At 36.0% G+C, this 19,519-nt stretch overlaps 1 protein-coding gene across 3 annotated transcripts in view; it reads left to right on the forward strand.

Moving 5' to 3' along the window:
- Positions 1-19,519, forward strand: part of LOC120532912 (lysine-specific demethylase 4C-like) — a 917,975-nt gene that overhangs the window by 824,123 nt on the left and 74,333 nt on the right. The window lies entirely within an intron of this gene.

Here is a 19,519-nt window from a genome sequence, read left to right on the forward strand (position 1 = left end):
TCCTCTGTAGAATCATTTATAGCATACGTTTAAGAACTATCAGTTTTGCCACTTTTTATAAACAGTACTTATATTCTTCTTTTGATGTTTTCTTGCTGTTATCTTCCCTTGAAACAGTATGCTTTTGAAGATGAAAGGTATAATTATTGTGATGATAAGAGCATACAGTAGTTAGATTAAAGCAGTAACATCATTACAAGTCTTAGCAAATATTTGAATGATACATTTTCACATTGTTAATAATATTTATCATTTGATATCATTGGTAAACAAAACCTTTTTATTTTGAAATAATATCTGCTCTTTTACATATTAATACATTATTTTTTGTTATCTTTCACTGACTGCTTACAGGCCTACTGAATCTGGCTTTAGCACAAGCGGGAAAGATAAGCATTTATGTGGAGAGGCGGCTGATTTTACAGTTACAATTATAAGCTTCTCTTTTCATCAAAATATCACTGAAAATTGTTTGTTTAATCTGGTCTACCTCCAAACGTCACAGCCAGAACCGGACAAACCTTGGAGTATTTTTCATTTTCTAAATCTGCACACAAGGTGATGCTTGATATAACAAAATAACACTGCAAAAAAAAAAAAAATTAGTTATGGCTTTAGACCTTCATACAAAGGTAGCTTTATATTGTCCTCCAAAGAACTGTGCAGATAATATTAACCTGATTTTCTGATATGAAAATGTTCTACAAAATGTTCATGACAAGATTTTTTATTAAATACAGATCTCCCTACCATAAAATATTCTAACTGCCTTAAAAATATTGTTTTCTTTAAATGTTTCAATAAAGATTTGGTGACAGAATTACTCTTACTATGTTTGATAATAACTGGATTTGCAGTGGAAAGATTGCTTATTCGTATTGTATCTATACTTTTAAGTTAGTACCTATATGCTCCATCTCTTTTTGCATTAACTAGCTAGTAACAGGCTTATTAGGGCCAACCAGCCTTCACTTTCTTTAGTAACCATCTTCACTTCATCCTGCCAAATACCTAGACAAGCTGAGGGATATGGTATAAACCTTAAGAAGTCATGACTCTGCCCCTGACATGCTGAAATATTAATCAAAAAAATGCATTTTTATTTTTCTTCTGTATGAATACAATTACTTTTAATGACAAGATACAAAATAAACATAAATGTACATCTATCTAAAAAAATTTCTATTGTAATCCTTTTACAAGATACATCTATGCCTGTATAAGGTTTCCGATTTTCCATTAGTCTGGTTAGTAAAAGAGCCTGATTTCACACTTGGTAAAACATAGTTATGGGTATATGGTTTAAAAGTAGTTGTTTTTAACTCTTGCATATATAAGTGTAAAAATTTCAGTTAATAAATGGTATTTCACCATTTACTGATTAAACTTATTAGGTGTCATTTGTAATATGCTTTAGTTAATGAATCTCTGCACCATTCTTCCTGTTGCTAGTCTTTCTTTACTGTTAAGGCTATGTCATATTCCATGATTTTTTCACTGATTTTCAATCAGAGATTTCATTTACATAATCTTAGCAAGGTGGACACAGTCTCCACACACTGCCATGATCACCGGTTTTATAGCCTGACATATTCAGAAAGTCAGTCTAATCAGTCTGGGACTTCCCTAGACAAGACAGGTTTGGTTTTGCCTTAAGTCTCAGGGGTGCAGTTTGTGTGCATGAGAGCTGACAAACAATGAGTGCTCATTTGGAAGTACATTACGTATAATGCAACTATAGGGAATAAGGAACACAGGAATTTTTGGACTAACACACAGAGGAGAGACTCATCTGTTTGATGTTGTGTGTTTTACGTATCACAAAAGAATGAAAAAAAAGTAGTAAAGGGCCCAGAAAGCGACTCAGTTTGCTGTGCCTTTAAAGCCTTAGCATGGGTGCCGACTCTGTTTCATGTTCTAGCATTTTATTGCCTGTCAGAAAAGTGGGAAAGCCTGGGCTCACTATCTGTTTCCACATTTTATGTGTAAATGGACCTTACTGGTCCACACTTATTAAGCTACAATATATATTATAGTTTAGTGTATACAGCACAGTGAATATAACATAAACAACCAATAAATACATTATTAAAATAATACCAAAAAAATGAAGAAATCGGTAAGTGATCAGTAAGCCTCCCAACATTTTGTATTATTTGTTAACAGAAAAAATAACTCTACTTTGCAATGAAAACTGTTGTACTTTCTGTATCAACACAAATGTTGATCTGTGTTTATTTATGGAAAATATTTTTATTTCTATCATATTGTGTTTTGCTTATCCAGCATCTACTTTGCATTTATGTTTGTTTGCTAGCATATTTCCGATGATCTCATTTTTATTCTAGGCAAGTTGCAGCAGTCATTACTGAGATATTAAATAAGTGAAACAACATTTTTTATTATTACACTAACAGATAACCACAAAGTATAAAAATATGTATAAAAACAGTTAAATAAAATGCACTCTACATAGAAAGAGCTCCTACCCCTTTTAAGCCTCCCTCTATATACTACCTTAATCTAACATTTGTTCCAAAATTTAAGTTCATCTTTGTAGTTGCTCTTTGCCATAGGTATGGAGTGTTGAATACAAATTGCAAAGATGAGAAAAAAACAGTTAAAATGAAACCAGAAAATGTAACAGACATATAGCCACTCCTCCATGGAAACACTTGGCGTAGTCGGCAGGATTTGCACTGCTCACATTTGGATTTGTAGTGGCCTGTAAGTGCTGTGCAAAATGATGGGGGTTGATTGAAAGAGAGAGAGCTCAGCTGACATTAAAAGGAAGTGCTCTACTTGTAGTATCTGGAGGCTGTCCTGGCATGCAGGATTGTAGTTCTACTACTATAGCTCACTGCATAAACAGAGCTTAAACAGAGGGTCTTTGTAATCCAGATCATCAGCAGTTACTATAGTGCAAATGTCCAGAGTCTTACAGAATTTGACTTTAACAATATTTAAGCTTAACAATGCAACCTTAATTTTGGCAATGGATAGCTTTAAGAAGTTTAAAAATAGACATACTTTTAAATTGTTATGAATTGCACCTATAGATCTTAACAAAAATACCCATTAGCTGAAGTAAATGGGAGAGAGATCATCAAGAAATAAAGATGGGAGAAAGAAAATATTCTGGGGAAACTATGTGAAAAGCAAAACTAAGAATGCTTTATCGAAACCATGGAGAACATCTGTTTGAGTGACCTTCAATCAGGAGTTAGGAATTGATTGCTTATAAGAATGCTTTATGAAATCTAGTTGTCCATTAATTGCATGGTCTGAATATGAAAAAGAGGTATGAGATATGATTTAAAAGAGTGTATTTCATTTAATAAATTTAACTCATTTGGTGCCATTTAAGTGAAATGTTATACACAATCTTTCATACATATGAAATATGGATGTATTATAGAACATCTGGGAAATTGATTCATGTTGCTGAAATAGATAACCTTTTATTTGGATCCTTTCACACTAGTCAGGCTCTATGGAAAGTTGATCTCTTCATTAGAAATCATAATATGAAATTCATAATTGAAGTGGGAGTTGATGACCACAGAAAAAGGAAATTATATGCATCAGCAGTTTATAGTCTTTAGTTCAGTCTGCCAAGCCAGACTACTAAAGGTGTCAGAGAGCTGGAATCCCTCAGAACATGGAACAATGTGTGCTAGGGATAAATAAGGACAAATATTTTATGATACATCATTTACTTCAGTGGAGAAAACCCAAGTTTTGACAAAAAAAACACCTTGGCAAGAAATAACAAAGCCATCAAACCGTGATAAATTACTGCTTTTATTAATTGCATTGAATCAGTCAGAGTAGACACCTTGGATAAAGGCCTTTTCTAAATAATAATAATAATTTCACACCATGTTTGGCTTTGATAGAAAAATCTCTGATAGATTTATTTTCAGAAAGAAACTTTGATGCTGAGACATTTCACAGCGGCGGTTTTTTAAAATACTAAAAAAAGAGCTTTTTGTGCCAAATTGCAAGACTGGAACAAACCCCCAAAGGCAGTTGCTGTTATGCCTTAGCTGCACAACATACGATGGCAGCCCTTCACATCATTTTCTAGATTCCTAGCACCAAATGATAAAGTAAAAGGGTTTAGGCAAATCCTAGGCATGTCAGTGTTCTGGAAAGTTTTGAATATGTGAGCTGTTTTATCTGCAGACAGGACTACATACCTCTAGTCGGTCTATGTAAGTGAGAAAACAATGGATGAACTAAAAATCCACAATCTTTTAAAGTCTAATCTCTCATGTAATGCAAGACAATAGGGGCTTTATCTAACACCCCCATTGAACTCCTGAGTGCACAATGTAGTGGACAAATGAATGTAGGAGGCAGGCATCCATCCATCCATCCATTTTCTAACCCACTGAATCCGAATAGGGTCACGGGGGTCTGCCGGAGCCAATCCCAGCCAACACAGGGCACAAGGCAGGAACCAATCCTGGGCAGGGTGCCAACCCACCGTAAGACACAGGAGGCAGGCATTTATGTGGAAAATGTTCTAACAAATTAGCTAGGTCTCTTTATTAAACTCATCCAGGACACAGTATAATAAAGACTGTTACATGTTCAAGAGTTATACAGTGATCCCTTGCTGTATCACGCTTTGACTTTCGCGGTTTTGCTCTATCGCGGATTTTATATGTAAGCATATGTAAATGTATATTGTGGATTTTTCGCTGATTCGCAGATTTCTGCTGACAATGGGTCTTTTAATTTATGGTACATGCTTCCTCAGTTTTTTTACCCAGTTGATTTCATACAAGGGACGCTATTGGCGGATGACTTAGAAGCTACCCAATCAGAGCACGTATTACATATTAACTAAAACTCCTCAATGCTATAAGATATGCCTCCTGCGCGGTGCTCGATTGTTTGCTTGTCTCTGCCTCTATCTCACCCTCTCTGACATTGTCTGCGCCTGACGGAGGGGGTGTGAGCAGAGGTGCTGTTTGCACAGAAGCTGTTTGCCTAGTGGATACGGACGATCCTCTAAGAAATGCCGCTTTATCGAGATGCGTCCAAAAGCACACTTATTGATTTTTTGATTGTTTGCTTTAATCTCTCTCTCTCTCTCTCTCTCTGACGTTCTCTGCGCTTGACGGAGGAGATGTGAGCAGAGGGGCTTTTTGCACAGAGGCTGTTTGCTTAGAAGATACGGACGCTCCTGTAAAAAATGCTGAAAGGCTACGTTCGCATTGATCCCTTCATTGCCGCTGCTTTATCGCGGTGCTTGCATACTTAAAAGTGCAACAGCCCTATTGATTTTTCATTGTTTACTTTACTCTCTCTCTGACATTCTCCGCTCCTTACGCGCACTTTGAAGAGGAAGATATGTTTGCATTCTTTTAATTGTGAGAAAGAACTGTCATCTCTGTCTTGTCATGGAGCACAGTTTAAACTTTTGACTAAAGGGTGTTATTTCATGTCTAGAGGGCTCTAATAATGTTAAAAAACGTATTTAGAAGGTCGTAAACAGGTTTTCTATGCTTTAACTGCGAAAATATTAGATTTATAAATAAAGAATCCTACTTCATGGAAATTCATTTATCTGGCTGGAGCGGATTAACCGCGATAAACAAGGGTTTACTGTATAACTGTGCGGAGAATATTTATAAACAGTGTGGGAGAGTTTCTAAGGGCTTAAAATATATAAAAATAATCATACAAACATATGGTTTCTACTTCGTGGATTTTCACCTATCGCGGGGGGTTCTGGAACGCAACCCCCGCGATCGAGGAGGGATTACTGTACATACAGTACTGTATATCTAACAGGATGAGAATGGAAGCAACACCAATCTAGAAGAGCCTCTCTTACAGTCCCACAGGATGTCTTTGCTAAACATAACATGGTTAGTAAACCTTCAGCTGTGTCCAAGGCAGTTTTCAAGTTTTCAAGTTGTATGTCATTCAGAAACTCATTGTCTTACTCATTGAGACAGTTCAGACGATGCCAGACTAATGGAAATCTGACACTTATGAAGGACAGGATGTATTTATGACTAGCGGTTCAGAAGAAAGTGAAACAGTTTCCATTTATTATTTGGCAATTAATTTATTATACAGATATTGTTCAAAAATTAAACTGCTATTATTAATGAATAACGGATTATAGTTGCTGCAAATCATTTAGATGTTTTATAATACACAATGTTTTTAGTTTCACAAACAGGAGCAAGAACTTATAAATTCTTTCCTGATTCTACTCTGAAACAGGTGACATATAGCTGGTCGTGTGAAAAGCACAGTTCTTTGAAGTAAACTCCATTAAGTTTAAGTGATTGTCCTTGCGCTTTATTTATTTACATCGTATATACAAGACATACTGGAAATTGAAGTCATTTGAATTCGAAAGGGAGTTCATTGGAAATCATAGGTATACGTGGAATGAAATATCCTCTCCCTTTCCGATTCCGGTCAGAAGAGTAGCCTTAATTACTTATGGATGAAGTGACAGTGTTACCACATTTCTCACAACCTTGATATATATTTTTTTTCCAAATTAAATTAGAATTGATTGTTTTAGGGTTTTCCTTAATTTTTTGAATCATGTTCATGCATTTAAATTTTTTTTATTAATCACTTGGTGATTGCGTTGTGATGGACAGACCAACTTTCTTGCTTATTTATTAAAGTAACTTTTTTTAATATTTCATAAACCTGTTTCCTAGCAGTTATTATCCATTATGTGATAAATAATGTACTGAAGGGTAAAGCTAATACTGTATAATTTATAGTGAAAACAGAAACACGAAGCAGAATACCTCGTAACAGCATGAGATTTGGAAATAAAGGTTGTCCTAAAGAGATTCCCAGACTCCAGAACCAGAGCTTGAAGTTGGCCGATTCTTACCTCTACACTTCTAGCACTTTTACATTCTGATTGTCAGAGTACTGCTACTTTAGCTTGTGTATCGGCACTTCCCACATCCTTCTGGTACTGTTCTGCCCATGCTTAATGAGATAACTGGTACTATTCTTTCTAGCAAATGACTTTATTCAAGAAGTACATTTCCATAATCAATGCTAAACTTCATTACATAGAGTGCAGTAATGTATTCAAGTTGGCTTACATTTTGTTTTCACCTCTACTATAATGTTTTTTTTGTTTTTTTCTTTTTTCATTTCAGATCACTATATTGGCTCCCTGTAGTAGCTCATAATAAGTTCAGAACTTCAGTACTTGCCTACAGAGTAGTCTATGGGTTAGCACCTATATTTATGGAGACATTTGTGAAGACCTATGCTCCTTCTATCCCACTAAGGTCTGTTGATGAATAGCATCTACTGATGCCACCTCTGCATGGCATCAAATCACAAGTCAGACTCTTTTCATGTGTAGCTCCTAGCTGGTAGAATAAGCTGCCCACCTCCATTCGAAATTCTGACTCCCTCAATGTGTTCATAAGCATTTGAAGAATCTCTTGCTTGGCGAATGTCTGTCTAACAGATTAGATTGTTGTAACCAAGGAATTGTAACTAGCTAGTATTTTCAGCTCTTCACTTTTGATGATCAGTTTTGTAACTTGTCCTGTAACATTTGTCCATAACAGTCCCCCAGACTTATGTTTACTCAATTACTTTGACCTCTTTTGTAAGAAGCATTGCATAAAAGCATCTGCTACTAGGTTAAGTGTGAAGAACTTTATATGTCTCTGATAATGTTATCCTGGCTGCAAAAGAGAAACAAGAGAATAAAATTAAAGCCAGAAGACATAACACAAAATAAAATTGAATCAAATTCTCTGAAACACATAATGATAATGAGTAGCCTCAACAAGATAGCACTATTCCTAGCAGAGCTGGTCATGAAGAGCTAGTTGATACAGATAATATGTAATAATTTTAACGATATTAGTGTAAGAATAGGGATGGCCTGAGTTTTGGTCAAATTAGAAAATGTTATATATTCTTGGCCAGTTAAACATCAAGTGCTGCTGTTGAGTATTTTTAAAAGATGAGAATGATTCCAGTGACATATAAACATTACATTTCAACATCTTCTTATTTTTTCTTCTTTTTTTATTTTATATAACAGTGCACACTGCAATAATGATGGAGTTGCTGGATATTTTTCTGGATTTATTGCAGTTCCAGTGCAGAAAATATAGATAGTTTTTTGCTTTTTGTTTTAGTCAGTGAGTAGTTTCCCCTAGATGATTCTTGGATTTCTAAATCTCAGTATGTACAGATTACTTTTTGATATTTTAGAAGTTTTTGCTTTTTTTCCTATTAGTCTTACAATCACTACTGAAAAACCGACACCAAACCACATAGCACCTCATCATATCTGCAGTGCTGTTTCAATGCCATCTAATTATGCTGCCGAGTTAAGCTAATTGCTAATACTCCAAACCGAAAAACAAAAAGTAATTAACCTGTAATTATAATAAGGAGATGTATTTTAAAAATGCAAAATTATAAAATGTTGATGCAATGCTGATTTCCACCATAAACTGTTACATTTAATATCTCATACTTTAAAGGGGACTATATAAAATGCTTATATAATCATTTTTTTACATTAGGATTGAAGATAAACCCTTTCCAGAATTATTTTTCTGGTGAGAGTAAAGCTTCATCACACAGCTTAGTGTTATTATTGGACCAAGCATGTTAGAAAATGAAATTATCGATGTTCTAGGACCAAGAATGAGAATGGTCATTTACTTTGTTAAAATGTCTGACTTTATCCATGTAGGTTTTCCACAACTTCCACAACAAGCACAGATTCGTGCTTCCTAATACAGTAAAACCTCAATTATCAGGGGTCGAGACTAAGGCCATGACATATAAGAGAAAAGACAGTTAACAGAACAGCTATTTTAAAAATGATCAACAGTTGATTAGTTTAGCGAATAGTCATATTTATTTACAAAACTATATTAACAAAATACAATGTAGTATTAACACTCGAATCCCTGAAGCCTACAAAAAAACTCATAATCCCGGGCCACCTTAAATTCCTTCACACCTCGTCATCACGTCCTTTGTTTTCCAAATGTGTCAAGCAGCACAAGCATCCCAAAAAGGAAGGCGTGGCGGAGGGAAGTTTGGAGTAGGCAGTCAAGAGACAATAAGCAGGAGTATATGTGGTTTAGAGAAAAGAAGAACGTGAGTGGAAGGAGATAAACTTATTGTTAAGGAAAGCTTTATTTTATTGTTTTGGAGGTGTGCCCCTATAACCCAGATAGCAGAGTATAAGACAGAGCACCATTTGCTACAAAATGAAGACTCCAAGTAAAATGTAGAAAATTCCACTACCTTGGAGTTACAATATTATATGAATTAATTTTGTTAACACTATAATTGTCGAAGCCTGTGAAACAACTCGTAATCCCTGGCCATCTTAAATTCCTTTGCACCTCTTCATCAGTGTCTTTTGTTTTGCAAATGTGTTGATCAACACAAGCAGCAAGCAACCAGCAAGCAGCTTGAAGTCACAATGAAGATTCCCATAGCTCAAGTCTGTTTATCTGGGTGTGAGGTGCCTGGAATTTTAGAGGGTAAATAATATATTTTTATTTGGAATACACACATTTCATGTGTTTTCTGTTTCTACAACAATCTATGTAAATGAAGGATGACAGGAAATGTAAGGCAGGAATTGCCGAATACATAACTAAAACAGAAACATCAAAAAGACTGAAGTTTAAATATCAAATAAACACTTTCACAAAAGGTACAAGTATAACAAAACAAGTGTGCTTTTATTCAAGAGTATAACCACAGAATAAGAAGTTGGCTTAGGGTACAAAGTAGATACAATATGTTTACTTGGTTGTTACAGTGATAAGAACTGCTGTCTCATAATCAAGAGGTTTTGGGTTTGATTCCTGGGTCCTCCAACATTTACTATTTCAAGTAGTTAGCTGCTATTTTTATTACTATTATTTAATAAAAGCATACATTTGATTTGAGTCGGTGACAGCTGGTGTAAATTTATGGTACTTGTAAAAGTTAGCATTTTTTTTTTAATATTCAGTTTTATTCTCTCAGTCACATTCACGGTCCCCCGATCTGACACTGCTAGTTTTCATATAAAGACATGCTATAACAGAGGTGAACTCAGATGAGGGTGAGGGTTCTACAGTACATCAGAGAAAGAGAACAGAAGCTCTCCCCGCAAGAAACGTCCAGTCACACATAAGAACAACGTAGCTGCACCAGGAGTAAGGGCAAAAGTTGGCCCCATTTGGATTCAGCAACAGGACGAATATCATCCTGCCAGTGAATCTAACACACGCATGTCCTTCAACGAAAACAGCAGGGCTTACAGAACTTGCCAAGGTATTGTGCAATGAACTGTTTGTGATCGTGTTTTGTGATGGTTTTTATATAAAAAAAACATTTGTATGTTACTTATATAAAAACCAGATCAAAAGTTATTTACCTTGATTTATTTACTTATCTTCCTACAGCCTAAAGTCACAAGTAGACTGTAGAGCTGCCTGTGTTTGATCAATACGGGAATGCTGACAAAGTAATAGAGCTTTCTGTGTCTGGTCAACACGGGCATGCTGACAAAGTTATAAAGACATACGTAAATAAATCAAGGTAAATAACATTGCATTTCCTTTCATCCCACACTTACCCAGATTTTTGTAGACACTGAACATACATGAAATGCATGTGTTCCAAATAACGATATACTGTATTATTTACCCTATACAACTACAGGCACCTCACACGCAGATAAGGGGCCTTGGCTGGAGTTAGGAGAACTTTTTGCTTGAGTTGAGCTTTGTCATTTAAGGTGGGCCGTGATTATGAGTTTTATTCGTAGGCTTCAGGGATTCTAGTTCTTAATAATTTCAATTTTTTTGTGACAATTCCAACACCACACACATAGGAAGACTAGTTCCAATGTGCACAGCTCGCAGTCTACCGCACAGCAGTAGTACTACGGCAATAGGTAGGTGCTGGTGTGCTCAATGGTTTCTTTTTTTGGCCCTGATGGTTAACAGACAGTGACGGTTAATAGACTGACAGATAATTAAGGTTTTACTGTAATACAAAATTTTTACATAGTAATTAGAAAATGCCAGTCCACTATCCAATGATTATTTCATTATTTCAGTTTGACAAAAAATAAAAAAGGAATATATGCTTGTTTCCCAATATGTTACCAGGTATTCCTCTTTTCTTCTGCACTAATGTTTCTAAAAGTCCAAGCACTGTATCACACCAGTACAAACACAGATAAAGTATGCAGTGCAAATGTTCAACAAATTGCAAATGTTGTACTTTTATTGTGAATTGATTTATGTAGGATGAGTTGACGCTTCTGGACCCATCACAGTAATAAAATAATTAATTTCCAGATTCCTGGATTCAAATTCTACCCCGGTTGCAGTGTGTGTGGCATTTGCATATTCTTTTTGTACCTGTTTGTTTTTCTCTGGGGGGTAGAAATTTCATCTCACATCCCAAAGATGTGCATGTTAGGTTGATTGGTAGATCTAAATTAGCACCAACATGGATGAGAGTAGGTATGTATGTGCATGTGCTGTATGATGAACTAGCACCCATTTTGAATCTAATTTTGGCACCCAATGTTGCCACAACAGACAGTCTTCAAGATTTTGAAGTGAATTAAGTGGAATTGATCTTAGATGGATAGATGGACCAATATTGTCCATCTCTGTTTTATAATATAAGAGCATTTGGATTTGGTTCACAATGATTTAGAGATTTGTCCAGTTTCCCCCTACCATACAGTCCTAAAGGGATGAATGCCTGGATGTTTGTAATAAAACAGAAAGCTCTAGGTTTTCTTTGTTTTGTTTTTATAAAGCATATTGCTAACTGTCTTCAGGCAGAGATCCAGATCATTCTGTCAGTGCACATAAACATCACTTTTCAACAAATATTGCATGAGTTGCAATGTTGTGTAGCTTTGGAAGGTATGTTGCAGTATAAAATAAATATTTTAGGTGTACGTATTTTAAAATTAGTAAATGGACATCCAAATTGACAATCAAATATGTAATTACAAATAAACATGGAGAATGAATTTGGTTAGCTGTTGGTGTGCTAGGGTGTTGCTTTTTTGAAAGACCTGGAAATAATTTTTTAATAACAAACTTGTACAACTATTATATTACATGGTAATTCAAAATCAATATCTAGACTTTGAAAAGCACAAATCTGAATATTAATTTTTAATAAATATTCCTATCATTAAGTACAAAAGGTAAAAAAAAATATTGAGTTATTGGAAGTGTTTATTTACTAGGTGGCTTATTTATAAGTAAATTATATGTACAACTGAAAAAAAATATTCTTTGATACATTTTTATATTACAAATACCCAGTTAAAATTCTTTGTAACTTTCTACGTTTTATTGTTTCTATGAGAGTACAATGAAAGGGGTGATTCTGTGGTTTATCAGGTGATGTCCCCTTATCCTTTGATATCTGCACTGATATTTTCTTGTGCCCTTGAGTCAAAATAAAATTACACTTAGTGCTGTTCCAACATTAATGTGCCATTTTTCTTCCTTTCCTAGTGCTCATTTATTATAACATGGACAGTGTAGAAGTGCTTTCCTTGTTTAACTTGTTTCCAATGAAGCCAATATATATACTGTATGTGTGTGTATGATGCATATATATATAATTTTTTTTCTTTTTTCTTATGAGATTCCTTGAATGTAATTTAAATTCACAATTCTTGTTAGTGCATAAGAGATGTTTAAAATGAAAGTGTATTTAAATGTTTTTGCATCTTTTCCTATTTTATTGATATTATATCATCCTGGCTAGACTGAAACTCAGAGGGAAAGTGACTGTTGAGCGCGGAGGACTGATGTCAGGGATATGGTTGACAGTAAAGGGAAGGGCAAGGGTTTCTGGATGGTTGGAGTAACAGCTAAGAAGGCGGTCAGGGAGAGAGGGGGTTGACTTGAGGGCATATCTGAGGTGGGTTGCAGAAGTGCAACAATATTTTTTTTGATCAGTTAGCAGCATCTCTCAGAACCATAACAATGAGAGATTCATAGATAATTGTAAATGGTTAGAGTTCAAAGTCATTCGTTTTGCTTTGACATTCATGTATTTTTTTTTTTTGACTTTTCGGTAAATGGTTCTGCAATCCCTTCTTTGTCCTGCTGTGTTTTTTTTCCTTTTCAAACCTGTCACAGTAAGGTCGCTACACTGGTGTCAGAAGTGGGATCTACTGATTAGGTGACCTAGGTTTGAGGATGGACGAAGAAGATTGACCAGAACCACCACCCAACATACTGGATGTCAAAATGGAAGAACTTTCAGATAGTTACTCGGCTTGGCTATGAGAGGACTGGGGCCAGCACCTACAACCAGGAGATATGTTATTGCACTGAATGTAGAAACCTCTAGACCGGTAGTGCTGCTCAAGTTAAAACATGGTCATTTTGTTGCGGTGGACCATTGGAGACTTACTGGGCACAATTTAAATTTATAGCTGCTGTGAATGGTTGTTCCTCAAGGGAGCAAGTGATACAGTTGGTGGCGGCCTTAGAAGGAGAGGCGATATAGGTTCTGGAAGATGGGCCACTGGAAAACCTTACAGAATTGTCTTAGAGAAACCTACCTGTGACTGAGTGTTGCTTTGGATGAACAGAATAAAACCTGGGGCTGCAACAACGGCTGCACTCAAAGACCAGATAATCAGGGGAATGTCTTGGTACTTTTGTGGCAGAGATTCAGGGACTGTTGAGTTGGGCCTATCTGTACTTTTCGCGTACTGCTCAAGCTGAATTGGCTCGCAACATGTTCTTAAGAGGTGTCACACCTGCCAGACTTAGACGTCATGTTCACCTTACCTGGCTGAACACATTTGAAGAAGCACTAGAGGAAGCTTAGGAGTTTGAATTGGCCAGTCTTGACACTCCGCTGCAAGAACAGGATTATAACCGCCCTGTAGCTAATCAGACAAAACCTGTCTATTCCACTCAAGTTTATGTGATGCCGGAGGACAACATGGCTATGGCAACATGCTGGAGTTGTGGACGCTCAAGCCATATACACCAGTTTATCCCCCTCCATAGGGTCTTGTCGGGACCTGAAGAAGAGGAAGTGACAGGAAACTACAGGGGATATGAGTAGGTCAAGCGGCCCTGGACCCCGCAGCAGATCCCAAATGGAGAGTTACAGATGTTATTATGCTTGGGCGAATAGGGAAGAGAAGGCAATGCCATCTCATAGTGATACTCTGGGGCCAGACAGTAAGAACATTAGTGGACCTCTACGTCAATAGTACACTCTTTCTCCCAACTGCCCAGTTTGTCACTGCTACAGGCGAATATGCCTTTATAACGGTGAGGATGCTTCAATGTATTTCTCTAATGTAACATTCCATATTTGTTTGTCAAATTGTGATTCCTAGGACAATCACACTACAGCATGTAAGGCCACTTAAAATTTCTAGGCATAAATCTGGCAACTTTGAAGTACTGCAGCCAGCATATTTATTTTTTTTAATAAACCTTTTATCATTGCATATGCAAAAATGAAATTGTAATTTTCAATTATTGTACCAATATGCAGGACATTTCTGCCATTACTTCTTTAGAAGAGTAAATATTAAATTTTTAACGGAGATATCATTTGTTAGTTCAATTTTTCACAAGCAGTATAAGGAATTACATCAGTTAAGCATGTACAGGCATGAATCCCAAGAAGTGGGTCAGTGCCCCAAGGAATATTACTTTCTCTCCTTTAAGAAGCAATGTGTGTTTGTGACAAGAACATTTCTCATTCTGTCTAATGCCTGTTTTGATTTTGGCTGTAAAATCCCTTTATCTTTGTTTTAATTGAACTGATGTATATGTTGGAATGGTGTTTATGTATTTTGACATACAGTGGAGTGTCTGAAAAAAATTACTCTACTTGACCATGTGGCACAGGATCAAGATGAGCTACCCTGACACTCTTTATGAAATTAGCTTTAAGACAAAATTAGTTTTTTCATTTTTCCCTAAATAGAGAAAACCAGATTATGTGTTTTGGCTAAGCACACCTAGAAGGAGAAGCAGCAAACGGGAGGAAACAGAAGATACAAATATAAATAAAGAATATACTATTTTCTCATTTGTGTACACCTTAATAGATTGTTCTTCTAAGCAGTGTATTTGGTGATTTTCAATGGTATAACAAATAAATTAATTATTTAAAAAGAAAATCTAAATGAAAAAAACTAACACACCAAATATCAATAGCAACCTACCCTAACATTTGAGTATACTTGTGGCATTATATTCTAATCCAAGTTTACAAATTATATCCCACACTAACTGAAGTTTGCTCACTTAACTAGTAGTTTACTTGATCTAAAGAAGAGGTTCTCAGCTGGAAGACAGGAGGGTTTGGGGGAAACCAGCCCACTAGGGGGCCTTGGTAAAGTTTCAAGTGGGCTACAAGAATGAATGAAAATAATTGTAATGTTATGTAATTTTCTAGCTTGCTTAATCCAGATCAGGGTCACAGGGAGCAGGGAGCCTAGCTAGCATAGGGCACAAGGCAGGAGCAAACCCTGAACAAGGTGCCAGTCCATCTTAGGGCAAACAAACACACACATCAATCACACACTAGGGTCAAATTAGTGTTGCCAATTCACCTAACCTGAAAATCTGTGGGAGGAAACCAGAGTCAGGGCAGGAGTCTTTTCTTTTAGAAGGGTGCAATAATGAGTATTGGATTGAAATGACAGAGAAAAGAGCATCAGGGTCATTGTTGACTGTTCAGTGGTTTGGAAACTGCAGTGGGCTTAAAAGTGGAGAATGAACAGGAATGATGATGGTGTAACCTGAGGCTGGACACCAGGCAGAAGATCAAAAGAAAAGGAGTGGATTACGAGTCATATAGAATGTTCTGGAGTATAGTTCATTAGCTAGGGCATCCGTTACAGCTAAAACAGTGAGGGGTTTATAGCAAGCAGGCACTGAAGACACAATTTAAAAGTAGGTGTAAATGTATTCCAAGCAATTATATATATATCCTTAAATATAATTTGATACTATCCGTATGTATGGTGTTTGCGTCAATACCCCGTATGTATGGTGTTCACGTCAATACCTCGACTCAATACAAGTTAGAACCATGCAATGGGACTCTGCCTCTGTAGTCAGAACATAACGTGGCAAACGCAGACGCAGTATTGCATGATTGGCTAAGAATGTTCGAATGCTTCAGTGACGCCGCTGGATCGCTGAGTATAGTACGTCGGTGTTGGTTCGAGCAGATAACAGTAAGTTCGGTTGGTTTTTGGAACGTTGGTTTGGTGGGGCATACTTTCCAGGACTAACATCGTTGACTGACTTAAACCCTTTGACAGCTCCGGAACCGTAAGTAATTTAGAACTTATCGCTATTTGCTTGGTACGTCCAAATCTATCTTTGGGCAGTTCGGTTTTGGCATCTGTCCTTTTGACACATATTGGCAAAATGAGTAATGATGGCTGGGTATTAACAACGGTCATTGTTTAAATTTTAGTCGATTTCAGATCTAAAATAACCATGCCAACATAATTATTACTCCGACACTGATTAGAGTCGTAAAATACGGTCTGTTTTGAAAATTTCTTTGCCGGAAAAAATCAAATGAGGTGCGCCGAAGAGCTGAGTTCACGTCTCGCAGCCCCGTTTAAACAGGAAGCTCTTCATTACATCTGCGGAAAAGGTCTATTTTAAGCACAAATCAGTGCCATGATAACAAAATCATTTCAATGACTTAAAAAAACAAATAATTCTTTGCAGAGAAAGTATGTATTTCACAAACGTAGAATTTGTAGCCCGATTTGATCGGGCTCCCAGTTACTAGTATATACAGTATATGAAACAAACATTAAACTGGGTCTTTGAGAAAATTCACAGTGATTGCTCATTGTAAGTAACGTGTTCTGGTGATCCAGATGCAGTAGAATATGGAAGTGGTTGTAGAAGTGGTTTATTTAACATTTGGAAATACAACAAAGGATAAGACAATAATAAAAGGAACTGAACTGGGAACCATTTATGCCTAATGTTAATCTTCACAACACAGTGCGCTGCAGGTACAACTTGCAGTTAGAATAGAAACCAGCAGCTCATAATGTCTCAACCATAAAGAGATAAAAGAAGGTGACATGCCACACAGCCATAAAGAACTTTTGTGTTTTAGTATGATGATAATTTAAGATGGGATGTAATGGAGATCGTGGTCTCCCCACACAGCTGGTACTGCTTTGCTTGCTTTTTAAAGCTGCACAGGCCTCTGGGATGTTCTCTCTTCTGTGGATATCTTGACTGCTGAGGCCAACATCCATGATTCTTGTGCCTTTTCCACTGACTTGATCGTATTATGTGGATAGAAAGCACATTTGCATTTCTACTTGGGTTAAATATGGCAATCACTGATGGAAACACTCCAGGCCCTGAATCAAAATGATAATAAAAATCATAATTAAGTTATAAAAATGTATGCATCAATTAATTCTGCATCATAGAAATTACTTTTTATATTTTATTTTCAGAAATGTATAATAGCTTTATGCATAATTTAAAAAGTAGTACTCAAGTTTTGTTGAGTAGTGAGCAGCTTTTGTTGTTATCAAAAATATATGCAGCAACAACTTTGGTATTTTGGTAATTGCTAGTGTTTATTTACCCTTAAAATACCAAATTGTTTAATATTATAATTAAGAAATTCAGGAAATAGAAAAAATAAGTTTTACTTAGTAAAATCACAGGCTGTTTTTGAAATGTTTTTTTAATTTGGTATTATGCTTTAAAAAAAATAGCACCCCACAAAGTTTTGTGGTTCACTGGAGGACTTTGAAGGAATTAGGGTTGAGAACCATTGATCTAAAGTAAAAGCAACAACAGTACTAATCACACACATGTCTCATGGTGTCTGTACTGGCCAGCTGAAAACACACAAAGGATCTTAAATGTCCATCACAATACTCAAAAGCTGCAGGAGAGAAAGACAGGTCCATGAACAGGTATTGATGACACCACATGAAGCAGCGCTGGCTACATAGCATGCAAATGGTTTCTGGAAAATAGGTTGGTCAGTACCAGAAACAGGAGCTACAGCAGAGCAGACACACTGTTTGGAAGTCACCAGACCAAAAATTAAAATTAAGTAAATATATTTTACACAATAAAATCAACTTCTGGAACTGGCACACATCCCATAAGAAAAATCAGCAATAATCTAAAATGGTAAGCAAAAGTTATAATCCACAAAGCAAACTAGAATATCAACAAAATACCAAAAATACAATTGAAAGCCTTCAAAATGATCTGCCTATATAACATGTGCACATATATCATGAACAGAGAACGTGGCAGAAGGGGTATACATTTTTCAATGTAATCAAAAGAAGAAAATAAATTATTTTGGTCATGTTACACAAAAACCGGAGATATTCTTGGCAAAATAGTGTGATAAAATGCTATGCATCGGAAACTACAGACAAATAGCTCACAAGGAAGATGGACACAAGTCATTGTTTGAGAATTGGGGTTTTGATTGCTGCTGTCTCCATTTTAAAGTTTTTTTTTTTTAAATTTCCTTATATAAACAACACTATTGAATTCGGCATTGTTCTGTTCATATTTTGTTTATGTGTTTTAACCTCAGTGACAACAGTTTTGCTGTTGGTAGTGGTGCTTAGGTTGCTGCTATGTGACTCTGGAAGTGCGATGCATTAAATTAGTGCAGTGAGTATATAAAACAAAGCGGTGCACATTCCTCTGTGGGCAAGTTTCTGAGCAATTCTCAACAATCTTTTGCATGGTTTACTTTTAAAAATTATTATTTCTGGAATTTAGAAATTTATTTTTTTTTACTATGATTACTAGTATAGTAAAGTTTTAGCCTTGAACAATTGTATAGAGCATGTTCCAGAGTAAGCTGCTCCAGTAAACTGATAATATTATCATTACCTATTATTTGACCAATGCCTTTATCTAAGGTGACATACAATATTTGGTCACATTTCTTTTGTTTTTCCAAGTGGATCAGAGGTAGGTGAAGTGACTTCCTCATGGTTACACAGTGTCAGAAGCAAGATTTGAATGCACAACCTCAGGCTTTAAACTCCTAGGTCCAAAGCCTTAACCACTACACCACACTGCTTGCCAATAATATTAGTCCTTTATGAAAAAGCCTACAAATATTATATATAGAAAAGAACTTAGTTGATTACCAGTGGCACTATAACTGACACCAATTGTCTTATGAAATTTCTCAGGCAGTGCTGTGTAACACAGCTAGTGTATATGTATTTAAATAAAATGGAAAAATCTTTCCCACAGAAATAAATCTGAAGCCAAGAAAGCAGCAGAAATAAAAAGCGAAATTACTAAAATAAATACCAAGCGAGACTCTACATAGGAGGAGGCAGACTGTACATTCAGAATTAAACCTCTTGACAAGTAAAGAAACTGAACAACTAATCTACAAATCCAGACATCATTATTATGAACATGGAGAGAAAGCTAATAAGTTTTTAGCTCAA

Source organism: Polypterus senegalus, chromosome 7, assembly GCF_016835505.1.
Source record: "Polypterus senegalus isolate Bchr_013 chromosome 7, ASM1683550v1, whole genome shotgun sequence".
Classification (NCBI taxonomy): Eukaryota; Metazoa; Chordata; class Cladistia; order Polypteriformes; family Polypteridae; genus Polypterus; species Polypterus senegalus.